Raw genomic sequence first — 19369 nt, 5'->3', positions numbered from 1 at the left:
AGCAGCAATGTCCACAATAGCCAAACTATGGAAAGAACCTAGATGTCCATCCACAGATGAATGGATCAAGAAGAAGTGGTATATATACACAATGGAATACTATGCAGCCATCAAAAGAAATGAAATCTTGCCATTTGCGACAACATGGATGGAACTGGAGCGTATCATGCTTAGCAAAATAAGTCTAGCAGAGAAAGACAACTATCATATGATCTCCCTGATATGAGGAAGTGGTGATGCAACAGGGAGGCTTAAGTGGATAGGAGAAGAATAAATGAAACAGGATGGGATTGGGAGGGAGACAAACCATAAGTGACTCTTAATCTCACAAAACAAACTGAGGGTTGCTGGGGTTGGGGGTTTGGGAGAAGGGGGTGGGATTATGGACATTGGGGAGGGTATGTGCTTTGGTGAGTGCTGTGAAGTGTGTAAACCTGGTGATTCACAGACCTATACCCCTGTGGATAAAAATATATGTTTATAAAAAATAAAAAGTTAAAAAAAAAAGAATTTAAAATTGTAAGAATTTAAAATTGAAACTTGATCGTAGGATTTATCTTATAGAATAACATCAAGTTAAGGCAGTTATTATTAGTTCTGAAGTATTTGTGATTCTGAATTCTTGGCCTCATTAGTAAATTTATTTTTAAATTCTCCCATGGAGTGGTGATTGGCCTTCAGTCTTTCATTGATGTACATCATTGGGTCAAATGAGATGTGTGTGCCCAGAACTATATATATAATCTTCTTTGTATTTCACTGGAGATGGCATTTCTGAGTTTTGTTCAATTGAATTTGGACAGATGTTTTAATAGTCACTTCTAGAGTTGGCCCTGGAGAATATCTTTCTTTTTTTCTCTTCCCAATTCTCTGAAAAACCCTGGCTAATTCACATTATCACAGTGATATCACAATTCAAGTTTATCCAAACACTATAGCTGCCAAATAGAAGGAAGCTACTCAGAATGTAATACTATTGTGAATGATTGTGAAAGAAAACATTATCATAATTAAGCTACCAGGTTTCAATGTATTTTATTGTTGCTTAGAAAATCCTAGCATACCCAGACTTTACAGAGATTTGATGATCCTAAGAGGAGCTGAACTCATGGACCAAAATAACTATGCACATAAAAAGTACAATCACTTACCTAAAAAAGATGATGTGGTTAACTTTATATGGCAATCCAAGTGTTATTGGAACAGAAATTTAAAAAATAGCTTAGGGGCGCCTAGGTGGTGCAGTGGATTAAGCCACTGCCTTCAGCTCAGGTCATGATCTCAGGGTCCTGGGATCAAGTCCTGCATCAGGCTCTCTGCTCTGCAGGGAGTCAGCTCCCCCCCCCTCTCTCTCTGCCTGCCCTCCGTCTACTTGTGATCTCTCTCTGTCAAATAAATAAAGAAAGAAAATCTTAAAAAAAAAAAGAATGACTGTACTTTTAAAAAATAGCTTAAAAGGGCGCCTGGGTGGCTCAGTGGGTTAAGCCGCTGCCTTCGGTTCAGGTCATGATCTCAGGGTCCTGGGATCAAGCCCCACATCGGGCTTTCTGCTCAGCAGGTAGCCTGCTTCCCTTCCTCTCTCTCTGCCTGCCTCTCTGCCTATTTGTGATCTCTCACTGTCAAATAAATAAATAAATTATTTTTAAAAATAGCTTAAAAGTATATGAAAAATAATGATATACATATACAAAGAAAAGATACTATACTGTGAATATAAATTAAGTGAAAATTGTTGAAATAAAGAATACGATAAATGGAGACTAAGATGAATATAGCTGTAAAATGAATAAATGAGTTGGGAAAAACAAAGAAACAAACAAATTAATGACTTCTGCCCAAATGCAGCAGAAGAGAAAAAAAAATAAAGTAAATATTTAAATAAGTACTGAGATAAATTTTGGAGAATTAAAGAAAAAGATACCAGACTTAAAATGATGCCAAACATGAGAAATCAGAAACAAAACAAAACAAAAACCACACACACACAAAACCACTCATATACTTTATGGTGAGTTTTAAGAATATCAAAAACAGAGAAGAGCACAAATGATGCCCAAGAGAAGAACAGATCACCTAAAATGTACAAGAATAATACTGACAGCAGAATTCTCAATAGTAATAGCATATAAAGGAGACAGCTGGGTGTTTGTAGAGATGGCAAAGATATTTGAAACTAGATATTATACATCAAGCCAAATTATTGATTAAATTTGAGAGCACAGTAAAAATACAATGAAGCATGTTAGGTCTTAGAACATTTATCACACAGAGACACACATTTTAGAACACTTCCTTGGAGGACAGCTCAATTTAGAGAGAGAAAACAGAATTATGTACTCAAAGGCACATTTTGAAGGAAGGATTGAATAGAGTCTGCACTGCAAATATTCTTTAATCGTATGTTCTGAATTTCCTAAATTTTAGAAGTATTTGTTCAAATATTTATCTTTAAATAAACCCTAGGAGACTTTTTCTTGGATTCTGGAAAATCAGTCCATTTGGATACAAATCTTTTTGTCACTGATGGAAATTTTGATAGCCCTTAACTGTGGAATGCCTAATGTATTGTTACAGCAATTGTGATTTGCCAATACATGGGTGATGTGTGTGTGTTGTGTGTGTTTATTTTTATTTTTGATGGTTTTACTCTTCTATGAGATTTTTAAGTAGACATAATTTTAATAAATTATGATTTGTTGAAATTTATCTGAGGTTATATATAATAAAATGAAATTTGTGTGAACTAAAGAAGAGCGTCTCCATTTTTTTGTTTTAAGAGTAGACTGGTCTTTAAAAATTGTCCAAAGAAGTACATTATATTCATTATTAAATTTGATAATATACAATAAAGTATTTATGGTCATATGGAACCATATCACATTCTACTATTAATTCATATTAATAATTACCATAAGAGGAAAAAGGGATATTTTTCAAAATGAAAATAAGCGTATTTTTCAGAATATGATATAGTGTTATTCACTGAACAGAGGGAACAAATGTCAAGGTTTAACACAGTTTACAGAATGTTTTAACATAAATTGAAATATAATCTGACCAAATTTCACAGTTTTAAGTAAAATGGTAGCACTTTATATCCTTGAAAAGTGGTAAGTGACCCAAAGCATTGATTAGAAAAACAAATTTAACACTACACTAGTCTGAGATGGTTAAGTGATGGTACAACTTGCCATTGTGTATCATAAAATGGTATTTTTTTTTTGGTCTTGTCATTATATTTTATTTTAGCCATTCTGGTAAGTGTGTAGTGATATCTCAGTGTCATTTTAATTGCATTTCCTTGATGTCTAATTATGTCAAAATATATTATTTTGATGTTTAATGTTCTGAGCTTTCGCAGTTCAAGACCATGAAGCCACTTAGGAAAAATACAGTTGCAGATGCACTCATAGACCAACTCTTATTTAGAAATAAGAAGAAACATTACTACCCATTCCAAAATAAATTGACTTGTTATGCACTAGGGATTTTATAAATTACCTGACACAACTTATATAGTAAGATGAAATGGGACAGGCGGCTTCTTGCAGCTATATACAACATCATTTTAATTTCAATTTTCAGTATAATTTTTCCAAGCTATACACAGAATATATATTTAATGTAAATTGTGAACATTTTAACTCTGTATATGGAAATTAATCAATTTTAAGTTTATAACAATCAAAATTAACAGAAGTTTATTTTAAGTTACTTAGCTTTCTCTGCATTGCAAGACAGAATAATCAAGAATTGGTAAGAAAAAAATAATCTCTGTAAAATACCGGGGGTGCATCATAATGTGTTCGGTAACCGATCAAACTCACAATTTGGATTGAATGTCAAGTGATTTTTCAAATCTGGAACTCATTGTCAATTTTTTTTTCTTCATTGTGTCTTAATAAATTACTGTGTTCATTTGCATGGAAGTGAAGAAAAATGCATGACATTTCATCTCAACACTAACACTTTTAACTGGCAACTCTGAATGTACTTTACAGCAGTGTAACAAAGTAAAGATCAATGATGTTTCATGAAATATTTGTTATAATTCTCAAGGAGATAGGGAGTTTGTGCAAAAATGCAAATCACTTTGCGACTAAACACATTGTTTATTTCAGCTAGTTTTAAGAAAATATGCTAAGACTCTCTCAAAAAAGGAAGCAATGATTTAGGTTTTTCCTTCAAACTCCTTATCTAATCCTGAACCAACAGCACATAGTTCAAAGAGCAACTAATTTGAGCAGCTCCAATTTACACGTTTCCTAACAATGCTTAATTTAGTGGAATTTCTGTCCAATTATGTTAATTTGATGTAGTGAAAGACAAACATTCAAAAAGATCATCCTTAATTTATATAGATTGCCAAACTCTGCATTTTCTGAATGACGCCCAGGAACGTATTTTCAAAAACAAACAAACAATGCCAGAACCACTATTAGGTCATCTCTAGGCAGAAAGTGACTCAGAGGCTACATTACTCTCTCCCTGAAAGTATACTGTAGGCACTGAAACTACTACCCTGAGTCTGTGCTATCAAATTCCTTAAGTTAGAAAGTTTTAAAACCCATCTGTGTGGGAGTATTTCATTTACAGATAGAGATTTGGTTGTTTATACATTTTCATACTTGATTTTTTTTTAAAGATTTTATTTATTTATCAGAGGGAGAGAGGGGGAGAGAGTGAGCACAGGCAGTCAGAATGGCAGGCAGAGGCAGAGGGAGGAGCAGGCTCCCCGCCGGGCAAGGAGCCGGATGCGGGACTCGATCCCAGGACACCGGGATCATGACCTGAGCTGAAGGCAGCTGCTTAACCAACTGAGCCACCCAGGCGTCCCTCATATTTGATTTTTAGGGTGTAATAACTATGTTTTAAAATTCATGGTGGTTTTGAATACTGTTGGATAATTGTGCTAAAATGGTATATCCATTCCTTCTAGGAAACAGAAATTATAGAAAGGTAGTGCTTTTCAGATCTAACATCTTTGAGTCATTGCAGTTTCAGTATAAATGCAGTAGGAAAAGTGACATTCATATTTATGATATTTTCTATAAATTAATTAGAATGTACTGGAGGCCTGATATAAAGTGGGATGCCTAAACTTCAATAAGATCTTGTTTTCAATTCCAAATAAATTTTATTTTTTATTTTTTTTATAATGTCCCTCAATTTCAGATAAGCACCCCTCTAAGGTCCACTCCATTTTTTTTGAGATTTTATTTATTTTATTTGACAGATAGAGATCACAAGTAGGCAGAGAGGCAGGCAGAGAAGAGGGAAGAGGAAGCAGGCTCCCTGCTAGGCAGATAGTCCGATGCGGGGCTCGATCCAGGACCCTGGGATCATGACCTGAGCCGAAGGCAGAGACTTTAACCCACTGAGCCACCCAGGCGCCCCCAAAATAAATTTTAAATTGAATTATGCACGTCTAAGTTCAGAGACAATAAACATCAACCAACACAATTAATAAGTTCTATTTCTTGAAATTTCTGGAACATTGATAGTCTCATCTCCTGGGAAAACAACAGCTAAAATTTTTGGTCATGGATTCTTGCTAAAATATCACTTTCCCAAAGAAAATTAATGTTATGAATTTTCATTGATTGTTATTGATCATGAAGAATATAACAACCACGATAAAAAGAGTAGGAAAAACATGATATCTCTTCTGTAAGGGCATGTGGAAAGTAGGAAATGCTAATAAAAATAACTACCATTATTTCCTAAGTTAACATAATATAACGGAACACAAATATTTTATAACAATATTTTCTAGGCTCATTCTGATAACTCTTTTCTACATTCAAATTTAAAGGTTGAGGCATGTGATATATATTACACAAAAGACATCCCAAGGAATTCGTTAAAAAAAAAACTCTTAATAAAGGACAAATCCAAAGGAATTTTTTTCTAATTTAATTAACAAATTATGAATCGACTTACCTATTTCATCACAGTGTATCAGGCACCAATAATATTTTTTAATCGTCATACCTGATGCAATAGTTACCATCTTTCAGACATACTGATCAGGAACAAGCAAATAAACAGGAGCACCATAGCTTAAGATCTACCTGCATAACTATAGGACTAATTCAGACAATCTCTTCACCACAACATAGCAATGAATAGAAATCATACATGCTCTGTAATGGACATACAGATGAGATAGAAGGGATGGGTGTTAATATATGCAGAATCTTTATTAATTACATTGTAAAACATAATATGGAAAAACAGAATACAATTTTAGAAATACCCAGGTCACCATCATTGTTTTATTTTTATATGTGTAGGTAAGGAGTTTAATCAACAATCCATGACTATTCAACTTCTTATATTTTGAAAATTTTAGCAAAAGTAACAAACCTAGCAACTAGAAAATTGTATCTATCTGCAAAATACAGCTTTGCCAGTATAGTAGAGGAAAAGCAAAACAAAATAAGTAAGAAAAGTTTAACATTTCACAAGAGTTTTACTTTTATTTATTTATTTATTATTTTTTATTTTTCATTTATTATTTACTTCTATTTTCTACTTTATTTTAATGAAAATGTCATGACCATAACATAAGAGCAGAATTAAACCAACATGAGAAATTATTTTTTCATAGGTTAAAATAAACTAGCTTGATGATTAATTCAAAAATTATATTACAAACTTCGGTGTTCTTGCAGTAAGTATCACTGCATAAACAAATGAGTCAGGAGTCATAAACTAATGATGATTCTAAATGTTATTTAGAGAGACATTCTGTTCTTAATATATTTCAAATATTCTACACAAGGCAAAGTGGATCCAAGTAATCTGTAGGCAAAATAATATTTTAGAGAAGTATATATTTCCAACAGTATTTATAAAATATTACCTTTATGTAAGGCATCATCCTGGACTTTGTGGAAAACACACAAAGGAGTAAGAAGTGGCCCTTCAAGAAACATATACAATATCAAGGTTTAACATGAAGCAGCATGACTTCTCTAAGTAAAAAAACATTGTACCAACTGACTTTACTGAAACTTTATATTTATTGCTCTCGTTTTAGGTCATAGTGTCCTTCTGCATGCAGGCTGCTAGAACGGACATGATATAGACTGAATAGCTTATAAAGAACAGGAATTTATTTCTCACAGTTCTAGAACTGAGAAGTTCAAGATTAAGGAATGGGCAGATCCAGGGAGAGCCCACTTCCTCATAGATGGCTATCTTCTCACTGTAAACGTACATGATGAATGAATCAAGAGAACTCTCTGGGGTCTCCTTTAAAAGGACTGTAATCCCACTTATGACCTAATCACCTCCCTAAGGCCCCTATGTTTTAATACTACCACTTCCAGAGTTAGATTTCATAATATGATTTTGGGAGACATAAACATTCACACCATAGTATATATAAACAAAAAAAGACACAAAAACAACAAACAACAAAAATTATTTTAACTACCAATTATTTTCAACTACATAAAATTTTGTTTCTATATAATATTAAATAACTCATTTGAGTGATTCACTTATATCCAATGCATCTGAGTGCAATTAAATTTGCTTACCCAACATATCCAGCAGCATATTTCTGCAGAATATCCCATTCCGCACCTTACGGGATTTACCACAATTAGAAGACAGGGGATAGAGGATAGATAGATAGATGTATATGTAAACACACTTGTACATACACATATGCATATTTTTTTCTGTTAATGATACTCATGCAAATAAATTTTAAGCTCAAGGAAACCTGTCTTGTGTGTTACTTAATATCCAGTTTTTAGTCAACATCCAAAAACAAATAATCCAATAAAAACATGGATAGAAGACATGAACAATTGTTTCCCCAAAGAACACATTCAAATGTTCAGTAGATAACATGAAAAGATGTCCATCATCATGTATCATCAGGAAATTGCAAAGCAAAACTAGAAAGACATACCACCTCACACCTGTCAGAATGGCTAAAATCAACACTACAAGAAACAAAAGGTGTTGGAGAGGATGTGAAAAAGTAACACTTGTGGGGGCTGCCTGGGAGGCTCAGTGGGTTAAGCCTCTGCCTTCAGCTCAGTTCATGATCTCAGGGTCCTGGGATCAAGTCCCACATCGGGCTCTCTGCCAGGCATGGAGCCTGCTCCCTCCTCTCTCTCTCTACTTGTGATCTCTCTCTGTCAAATGAATAAAATCTTAAAAAAAAAGAAAAAATAACAATTGAGAACTGTTGGTGGTGATGCAAACTGATACAGCCATATTTGAAAACAGTATGGAATTTCCATAAAATTTAAAAATAGAAGTCCTTTGTGATCCAACAATCCTGCTGGTGTGTATTTACCCAATGAATATAAGAAAACTTATTCAAAGGGATGCTAGCACCCCTATGTTTATAGCAGCATTATTTGTAAAGCTAAGATATGGAAAGAGCCCAAGTATCCCTCAATTGATGAATAAATAAAGAATAAGTGGTATGTATATACAATGGAATATTATTCTGCCATAAAAAAAGACTGAAATCTTGCCATTTGCAATAACATGGATGGAACTAGACAGTATAATGCTAAAAGTGAAATAAGTCAGTCAGAGAAAGACAAATACCTTTACTCATATATGGAATAAAAGAAACAAAACAAACAAGCAAAGGGGAAAATTAGAAGACATAGAAAGAGAAACAAAGCAAGAAACAGACATTTCATTACAGAGAACAAACTGATGGTTACTTGAGGGGATCTTAAAGGAGTGATGGATTAAATAAGTGATGGGGGTTAATTAGAGCACTTGTCATGATGAGCACTGAGTGCTATATGTTATATTGTACACATGAAAATAATACAACCATATATGTTAACTAACTGGATTTCAAATGAAAACTTTTTTAAAATCCCAGTTTTTAGCTCACATTCTGGCTTACAAAAGGGATTTAGTCAGGAATTTGGAGATTAGTTAATGAACAAATAAGGAGTGAACAGGCAGTTGTTAGATAAAATTACTATCCTTTTTGGCATGATCTTATACCTTTTATCTAGAATTATTTTTAGCACTTTAGACTCTTCCTATTTTATTTTGAGTCATTAAACAAAAATTTCCTCAAAGGACCTTAGACTCCATCCAATTTGAGCAACAGTGTGAGAGAGGAAATGGTGTCCAGGAGGAAAAAAAAAAAAAGATGAAACTACTTTTGTTTACTAGTGAATGCATAGTTCTTCCACAGAAGAAGCTCTAAATGGTCATGGCTCCAGCTTTATATGTGTTCACTCATATGTTCAGAAGTAGGTAACACTATCAAAAAATATAAAGCATCTGAGATTATTTTCTCTTATTTGAAAGCTGGTGTATGAGTCTGCCGTTGTTTCTTGGGTGTTGATAGAAGACCCAGACTCATGGTTCAGAAATAATATAGCTTATTATTCACAGCAATAGAGGTAGCCAGAATATTAACAGTATTTGTTTGTGTGTGTGTGTGTGTGTGTGTGTGTGTGTGTAGGGGTGGGAGTTATATATCAGTTCTGAGCCTCAGTTCTCACAAGAAGAATCAAAAAAGAGGCAGATAATATTTGCAAACACAACAGGTTAAGTTAAAAAAAAAAGATACCTTTCTGTCTTCCAAGTCTATTCAATACAACCATCTTCAAAGGATGGTCTAGAACAAATAATAAATGCAGAAATGTAAGCAACCAATTGAAAAGTGTCTCCCAAGAAACACACTTTGAGAGTCTTCATTTGACAAAAATATTATAAGATATTACATGGATCAGGTGCATTGAATACTGGAAGGTTAAAATTACAAAGGACCAAATATTTTTAAGCAGTTCTGGCATCCAGTAGAGTTCAAATAGGTTTTATAAGATTGAGGAAAGAAACCATCAAAACCTGGGCCCAGGGGCGCCTGGGTAGCTCAGTGGATTAAGCCTCTGCCTTTGGCTAGGCCATGACCTCAGGGTCCTGAGATCGAGCTCTGCATCAGGCTCTCTGTTCAGCAGGGAGCCTGCTTCCCCCTCTCTCTCTGCCTCTCTGCCTACTTGTGTTCTCTCTCTGTCAAATAAATAAATAAAATCTTAAAACAAAACAAAACAAAACAAAAAACCTGGGCCCAATTTTCCCAAAAGTATGATTCTCATTCTAGTCTCTATGATGTTATCCCTTGAAGACAATGTCTCTAATTGAGTTGAATTAGTTTACTAAAGAGCATACCCCCATTTGTTGTAGGAGACGAACAATATGCAAGAGGCAAAATGCCACATGGAAGCCAACTGGTCTTCAGTGGAATATAGAATCAGTTCCTTTGGGATGAATTTGTTCCACATTTGACTTCCCACTTAAGGGAAAATAAGAGTGCCTTCTAATAGATTTTAAATAGGAAATGACAACGGAAGCTTATACAAGATTATAAAATGGGAAATTTTATTTAGATAAGCAATAATTTCAAAGTCAACTTCTTAATATGACAGACTCTTCACATAATCATAATTTTATTTTGGTATTATATGGTAATTTCAAATATAGTAAATATAAAGAATTTACCTCTGTAATTATAGCGAGTCTGGTCGTAGTTTAATGGCAACAAAACTTCAATTTAGAAGTATGTTCTACCAATTATTAATACATTTGGAAATGGTGTGTCATCTTCACTCCACTTGTCTCACTAAAACAGTGAGCCAAAAAAGTAGGTCCAAGCTGTTTACTATGGTCAAAATGGGTTGCTTTTGCACTTGGTAAACAAGCAGTCATATTTTGGAAGAAGAAAATGAGGCTATTAATATTTTCAACTTATTTTCAGAAAAGGAAAGAAAGGATAATCTAAGCTAAAGCCAAAATCTTACACAAGGTGGCAGGAGAATGATCTTTTCCCAGATAAAGGGTTTTTCAACTTAGCCATGTTAGGAGGAAGAAGAGATGAGACATTGTGGACTTGACTAACGTTTGTACGCTGTTCAAAAAGTTTTCAAAATAATGTGTATTATTTATCTTCTTTTAGTTGAGACAAAACAAACAAACAAACAAAAAACCACTAATGAGCTTACTCTTAAAAGGAGGTAAACAAGAAACTAGCAAAGATTGAGTGTTAGGAATTGTCCCCCTCCTTTTTTTTTTTAATTATGTTATGTTGGTTACCATACAATACATCATTAGTTTTTGAAGTAGTGTTCCATGATTCATTGTTTGTGTAAAAGACCCAGTGCCCCATGCAATATGTGCCCTCCTTAATACCCATCACCAGGCTCACCCATCCCCACATCCTTCTCATCTTTAAAACCCTCAGTTTGTTTCTTGGAATCCATAGTTTTTCATGTTTCATTTCCCCCTCCAATCCCCCCCACTTCATTTTTCCTTTCCTTCTCCTAATGTCCTCCATGCTATTCCTTAGGTTCCACAAATAAGTGAAACCATATGATGATTGACTTTCTCTGCTTGACTTATTTCACTTAACATAATCTCCTCCTTTCCCATCCATGTTGATGCAAAAGTTGGGTATTCATCCTTTCTGATGGCTGAGTGATATTCCATTGTATCCATAGATCACATCTTCTTTATCCGTTTGTCTGTTGAAGGGGATCTTGGCTCTTTCAACAGAATGGCTATTGTGGACATTGCTGCTATGAACACTTGGGTGCATATGGCCCTTTTTTCCAGTAAAATAGAGCTAGCCTATGACCCAGCGATTGCACTACTGAGTATTGACCTCAAAGATACAGATGTAGTGAAAAGAATTAGGTATTGTTAAAGCACAAATGCAGGGGATAGAAGTTATGGTACAGAAGAGGGAAGGGCAACCATATGGCAGAGTAGAATAAAGTAGCTCAGGAAGAAATTAGTCATATCCAGATATTGTAAGACATGTGGGGTTGGCAGGGAGAGCATGAGAAATTATGAGAGAAGAGAGAGAAAATCGACCAGGCAGGAGAGGTTTATAACATTTTAACATCTAAGGAAAACATATGCAAAGGAGAATAGGGAAAGAAATAAAAGTTTTTATAAGGCTCAATACATAAGGAATAACGTGGAGGACACTGGGAGATGGAGAGAAGTGTGCTGGGGGAAATTGGAGGGAGAGACAAACCATGAGAGACTGTGGACTCTGAGAAACAAACTGAGGGTTTTGATGAGGAGGGTGGCAGGTGGTTGGGTGAGCCCAGTGGTGGGTATTAAGGAGGGAATTTATTACATGAAGCACTGGGTGTGGTGCATAAACAATGAAATTTGGATCACTGAAAATAAATTAAAAGAAAAAAAAAGACTGACTACAGACATGGACCTCAGTGTAACACACATATGGAACGCACTGTAATACCAACCACTTTCCACTGACACACACAGACTATGATAATAATAAATAATTATGCAATTAATAAAATTGCCTGCCAAATAATTTTTCCTCTTTTTTATTTTTATGATTATTATTTTTATTTTATTTTTAAAGTTTTTATTTAAATTCCAGTTAGTTAAAATAAGGATAATATTAGTTTCAGGTGTACAATATAGTGATCAACACTGCCATACAATGGCTTAAATAAAAAAAGGAAAAACAAATTTTTAAACATTTTATTTTTAAAAAACTCTACACCCAAGGTGGATTTCAAACGTACAACCCCAAGATCAAGAGTTACATATTTTACTAACTGATACAGCCAGGCACCCCAACAAATAAAAATTTTATAAAATTGTTGAGTTTGTGGGAGTCTCATTTGCCCAGTCAGTTAAGTGTCTGCCTTTGGCTCAGTTCATGATCTCAAGAGTCCTGGGATCGAGCCCCATATTGCTCATTCTCTCTCTCTCTCTCTCTCTCTCTGGCTTTTGCTCTTAAATAAATAAAAAAATAATTTTCAAAAAAATTGTTGAGCTTGTTTAACTAGTTTTAAACTAGTAGACAGAGATGAAGATAAAGTATGATGTCATGCAGGTAACGTGCAATGCAAGTTACCTCACTACTTTTATCACCACACTGGGACTTTCCCTACTGAGTTGTTGTAATGTAAGGACCTATTTTATATTTTTATATTTTAGCAAGAGGCTTTCATTGAGGTTAACCCTTAAACTGTCCTTGCTCCCCTTCCCCCAGGGGATTCACTTAAAAACAAGTCCTGGAAATCAGCTCCAGGTAACAAAGCCCATATACAAGAGTGGGTCAGGCCAGGTGGAGACATCAATCAGCGGGAGGGGGGGCGGTGTTTGCATATTGTCTCCTTAAATACTAAGGAGTATGCCCCACTCCTCCGCCCTTTGGGAACCGTTTCGGCACCAATCCTAATCAAGGTGTAATAGGCTGGGTCAAATGTCTATACTAGGGTAAATTGAACCTCAATTGGTCACCTAGCCTCACTGTGGAGTTTCCTGTGTGTGTTAAAATCTCATTGGTCACCTGTGCGTGGCCAGGCCTGACTGCATGGCCTTTGCCCTTAAAAGCTAGACTGTGAAACAGGGAAGGGTTGCCTTCTCTCATAAGAGGTGTGGCCCCGAACGTTCGGTTAGATTCTTGATGCTTGGCATGAAATAAAGCGTTGCTTGACCTTCGCTTTACATCAGTCTCGCTCCTTTAATCATAGACCCATTATTGGGGCATAACAGTATTAATCTTATAATTATAAGTCCACAATGCATCCATCATCCATTCTACCCCTTAACATTCCCCTTTGGACAGACCCATGATCTAGAACAAGCCTTATTTTATAGTGCCTTGTAGGAGATTTTTGCTGCTGCCTAAATTGCCTACTTTCCTCTCACCATTACCACGGAAATTGGGTCCACTGAAACAAAGGGGCAGTGTAAGAAATTAACAACTTCCATAAATCGATTTAAATAACAAAGTATAAGATAGTGATACCTTTTTTTCTGCCACATAACCAATTCTTGCAAGAATAAGGTCATATAAGAGAATTTACAACACATGCTAGCATTATCCTACTGGACCCAGATCATTTGTATGTTTCTCTGTCTCTGAGAAATGTAGTTATTTACATGACTAAAACCTACAAATTGTTTGATATGTCTACTAATATCACCTACATTATTTTAAAGCCTGTTTAAGGCTTCTGAAATACATAGGTTTTGTAAACACTTATTAAGCATCTTTTATATATCAAACACTTTAAAAATCTCTGCTTTAAAAACAAAACAAAAACCTCTACCTCAATGGCACTTTGAGTCTGAAAAAGATACAGGCAATATACAAGGCAACAGATAGAATAATTACATATTTGATTATATACTCCGAGGATGTCACATTAAATTGATATGAAAATGATGAGAAGGATCTGGATTTCTTGTCAAAATTTTTTGCCTTAAAAAGAAATTGATATTTAGGGAAAGTTGTTACTGAAAGAGGTCCTGTGTCAACTAAAAATGTTAAACCATGATCTGAATAAATTTTCCAGTTGTGATCATTGCTTTGTTTAGCTGTCTTATATTAAGACTGAATTTAGTAATTCAGTCTCAGGTTTCAGTAAGTCCTTTTTTTTAATGATTTTATTTATTTATTAGAGAGAGAGAGGGAGGGGCAGAGGGAGAGGAAGAACCAGACTCCTTGCTGAGCAGGCAGCTGATGCAGGACTGGATCCTAGTACCCTGGCATCATGACCTAAGCTGAAGGAAGACACTTAACCAACTGAGCCATGTAAACTTCTTAAAGGTAAAAAAGTTTATACTTCTAGTAGTTCCACAGACATTTCTAACATCCATAAGAAAGCATGTACTGATGTAAAATGCCAGCAAATCAAATTATTTAAAAAAGAAAAAAAGAAAGAAAAGATATATCTGGATAAAGAGAAAAACAGAAAATCTAATAATACATTGAATTATTAGAGTAAAGAGTGGAGGAAGAGAAAATAAATATGAAATAGAGATTTCCACTAAAAGAAAAAAATTGAATAAGGCAGGAGATTTAGAAAATTATTATGACAGACGAGAAAAAATAAAATAGGAATTTTTAGAAAATAACAATGAATGAAAAGGTAAATTGTTCCTAACTCTATAATATTAGCTGTTTGTTGTTGTTGTTGTTGCTAATTTACCTATTTAAGCTAATAAACAAAGAAAGGTTTCATTTAGGGATAAGGTTTATATATATATATATTTTTTTTTTCATTTAGGGTAAGATATATATATGTATATATATGTATATGTATATATATATATATATAAATTTTGATTGTTAGAAAATGTGTCACAGAAAGTGTTTATACTTTTAAGATACAGATGCAACATGTAACGAACTACATTGTTTGAACGTCTAATTTGTAAATGCTGTTAGAGGAAACTTGGTGGAAATGTCCTTATGTGGTTGTGTTTCTGGAACTAAGTATATTTATTAATAAGGAATAGTTTAAAATTATGAAATGACCAGGAGTGGACAATTTTCCTAATCCTATCAGCTCTTTGCAGCCCTTGTATTAGACCCCTTCAGGAAAATCAGCTTTATTTATCTAATTAAATTTTATATTAATGTGCTTTTGACTTTTGGCCTTTCTCTTCCTTCTGTTCTTTTTTTCCCCTAAATTACATGTTTCTGTTTAAGAGCTACTATCAATTCTTTGACATGAATTCTCAACATCAATTTACTAACTCCAGAGATGAAGCGGCATCAATATTTAGAAGCGAAGAATACAAAGCCTTGAGCATCTGGATGGCTCAGTCAGTGAAGCATCTGCCTTCGACTCAGGTGGTGATCGCAGGGTCGTGGGATGGAACCCCAGGTTGAACTTTCTGCTCAGCTGGGAGCCTACTTCTCCCTCTCCCTCTGCCTGCAACTCCCTTTGCTTGCGTTCTCCCTCTCTTTGTCAACTAAATAAAATAAAGTAAAATAAAATAATGTAAATAATACATTTATTTATTTATTAAAATGCAATTATTACACAATACATAATGTATGGCATAATTATAATAACGATTAAATAATTTATTGAATATTTATATTAAATAAATCAATTTAATTAAATAAATATTTTTTAGAATTTTAAATATTTCAAATTTAGATTGTTAAATATTAAATCATTAATTTAATAAATAAATATCTAAACATAATTAAATAAAATAATTTATTTATTAAAATGAATAAAATAATGTTGTCATTATCTGAGCATGTATTTTTAAATAGTCTAAAAAAAACCATCTAATAAAGTCTAAATACATTGAGTTCAGATATTTATACAAGTTAACCCAGATACTCAACCCACAGACAGTTTCAAAACATTTGTTTTTATCTACTACTCAAAATACCGTTGTAATCTATTTATTTATAACTTTGACATAGCAAGGAAACTTGGAGGAAAAGGAGACATTTGCTTTTAATATTTGAAAATTATTTTGTTGATTTAAAAAAAATAAAAACCTTAACACATGAGCATTTCTTCTTAAATAACACTGTGAAGTTTCTGAGTCGCATTCTATTAAAAGTGCTGATAAAATGGCCTCAGTTACTCATTTAAATTATCAGCTGAATGGGTAACAAATGAAGTAGAGAGCTTTTTAATTATTTATGAATGTATTGCTTGTGGATGGAGTGCCACATAGAGTTACCTCTCTTTTTGGCTTTGTTTTGTGAGCAGCAGTGGAATCTATGAATGAGATTAAACATAAGGACATTCACAGAAATTCTTAATGAACTTCTGGGGAAGGGCAATAAGTGCAAGGAAAAAACTGCAGCAAGACTAATTACAAATTTCAAGTGGTCATCGCTTAATTATAGAAGCTTTTAAGTTCAAGTAATATATCTATTTTATGAGCCTATCATATTGTATTAATTACCACAAACTGCACTCTTGAACACTTATCTTTTCACATATTTCTTATTCTTAGTACTTAAAATTACCCTTATGATTGATAAGTAAATGGATTTTACTGAAAATGTATTTATTTACATAAATAAATAATGCTGTTTATATATATAAAAACAATTGAATATGTGTATGTGTTCAATGAAATTTTTTTTTCAAATTAACATCTTAATTCTACCACATTGGTTCCAAATAGATATAGACTTTATAGATTCATCAAATATTTTATTCTCAAATTTATATCTCCTTTGTGAAGTAAATGAAACTCTAGATATTAAATATAATCCTATCACATGTAACAGTTACTAGTGCATCCCAGGGCATACATAGGTCAGGTCCTACTCAAGGCATCACGGGTAACTGGATTTAACTTTCTATCCTAGGAGTCTTCTGTATATTTCTGTGGCTTTTATACTACAATCAGGAGGAAGAATTCCTTTGCTAAAGGCTTCCAAATCACTATGTGAGTAGATTATTTGTAGACTAGTGATATAATATTATAGTTTAATATGTAAAGCATGATAAAATAAAATGCTATTGCCATATTTAATTTGTTCAGTAAAGCATTCATTTAGTTATCAAGCATTCATTTGCTTTTTTTAAAAAGATTTTGTTTATTTATTTGACAGACAGAGATCACAAGTAGACAGAGAGGCAGGCAGAGAGAAAGGAAGGGAAGCAGGGTCCCTGCTGAGCAGAGAGCCTGATGTGGGGCTCTATCCCAGGACTCTGGGATCATGACCTGAGCAGAAGGCAGAGGCTTTAACGCACTGAGCCACCCAAGAGCCGCAAGCATTCATTTTCTTTATACAGAAGAGATAGAACAATATTATATAGTAGAAAATACAGTAAATAATCTAGAAACCTTGATCATTTTGTTTTGGCAATTTTAGAACATAAAATTAGCTAAAGCTCAAGTGCAAGTTATATTTGTATCATAGGAGGAAAAGTTAATTAAAAGTTTGTTTATTACCATAGTTTAACACTTCAACAAAATGATAACGAGTCAAAAATTAATGAATATATGAAGTATACAATAAAAACAATAATCTTGAGTGTATGTGACTCACTGTAGGTATTGATAGGCTAGAAACCAAAGGGAAAGTATCTATAGGGTTTGTTCACTTCCATGCTCATCAGATTAATAGGCTTTCTCACATTGCTTCCTTCACCACATTAATTTGTCTAATGAAGTTTTCAAGAGTTAGAGACAGTGATAGGTTCATGGCTGGAGAGAAGGTACAGAATCTAAGATAGTTCAGCAGTGCTTATTATTTAAGAGAAAGACAGCATGGGAGGTGAGGGGGGGAAGGAAAGGGATAAGAAGAGAGAATCTTAAGCAACCTCCTTGCCTAGCACAGAGCCTATAGGGGCTTCATCTCATCGCCCTGAGATAACAACCTGAGCTGAAATCAAGAGTCAGATGCTTATCTAATTGAGTCACCCAAGTGCACCATTTTTTTCCCTGTATCTTTATTCTCATCTCTTTCTGTAACTGAGTTTCCCTTCAAAATCAGGACTTGCATACACAACCTAAGTAATTATTTTGGGATTTGATCACGTGGAAGAGCAGAGAATGAGAAGAGCTAAGTGGTCCAGGAGAAACATATATGAGTTCAGACTGAGTGGATTATGATTGTGGACAACTGAGAATCAATCCTAATGCACAGAATACATCTCAGAATTATTTTCCTGAAACAAGAGAGTCTGTTTAACCCACTGGCTTCTGCATCCTATCCACAGTGGTTAAAATTCATCCCAGAAGTAATTAATGTCCCTGACTTTTCTATTACTGGGCATGAGAGAGGAGCTGAGTGGGCTTGGTCAGTGTCCCACCTAATGAAAGGCAGAGCAGATTCAGGCCAAAAAAAAAAAATTATTAGTTCTTTCCAAATTAGATTTAATGGGATTCTATTTTTCATTCCTGAATTCATTTTACATTTTATATTTTATCGATTTTTCTAAGCTTTGGCCAATATTCACTGCATTTTTGAATAGCTTTTATCTATTATTGTAAATCATTTTTCTGCTACATTTGTTTAGTCATGGTTATCTATTTCTTCTTCCAAGTTTTCCAGATATGTGATATCAATTTCCAAATAAATTATTTTCTTTCTTTTCTTGTATGTAAGTTTTAATCCAGTGTCCTGACTATTTTATGCTTGAGAAATAGATGTACATTAATATTCAAATATTTCCTTCCTTTTTCTTCTTTCATTTAAAAAAAAGTCATTTATTTTATTTTATTTTTAAAAATATTTATTTATTTATTTGGAGTAGAGAGAGAGGGTCATGAAGAGTGGCTGATTATATACTTTCCATTTGGGAGAAGCTGAGGGATAGCACAAGCCTCCAAGGTATTTTATAAACAATGTTTCCAGGACCTCTAGGGGGCTAGCTATTGTTAGGGAAAGGTCATTTATTACTATTTAGTAAAAGCTCAGGGAAGAGACTCTTCTGATGTGTATCAGTGGGTATATGCTTGGGAGATGATTGCCAATGTATATCTTGAGGGCAGGGGTGGGGAGTAGAGATAAAGAAGTTTCCAAAGTAATTTTTACATGTGAAAGTAGATTTTCAGTATCCTGGGGGGTGGACTAAGAATGCTTTTTGCCCTG

The 19369-nt window shown here is 34.0% G+C and overlaps 1 long non-coding RNA gene across 1 annotated transcript; it reads right to left on the bottom strand.

Moving 5' to 3' along the window:
• Positions 1–1345: 1345 nt before the first annotated feature.
• Positions 1346–6930, bottom strand: LOC309857047. The gene is made up of 3 exons (XR_014307450.1): positions 6869–6930; positions 5995–6074; positions 1346–1385 (listed from the first exon to the last, which is right to left on the bottom strand). It is a non-coding gene; the product is annotated as an uncharacterized lncRNA (long non-coding RNA).
• Positions 6931–19369: the final 12439 nt, after the last annotated feature.

Source organism: Mustela nivalis (assembly GCF_964662115.1).
Source record: "Mustela nivalis genome assembly, contig: HAP1_SCAFFOLD_280, whole genome shotgun sequence".
Classification (NCBI taxonomy): domain Eukaryota; kingdom Metazoa; phylum Chordata; class Mammalia; order Carnivora; family Mustelidae; genus Mustela; species Mustela nivalis.
This window is presented reverse-complemented; position numbering and strand designations above follow the sequence as displayed.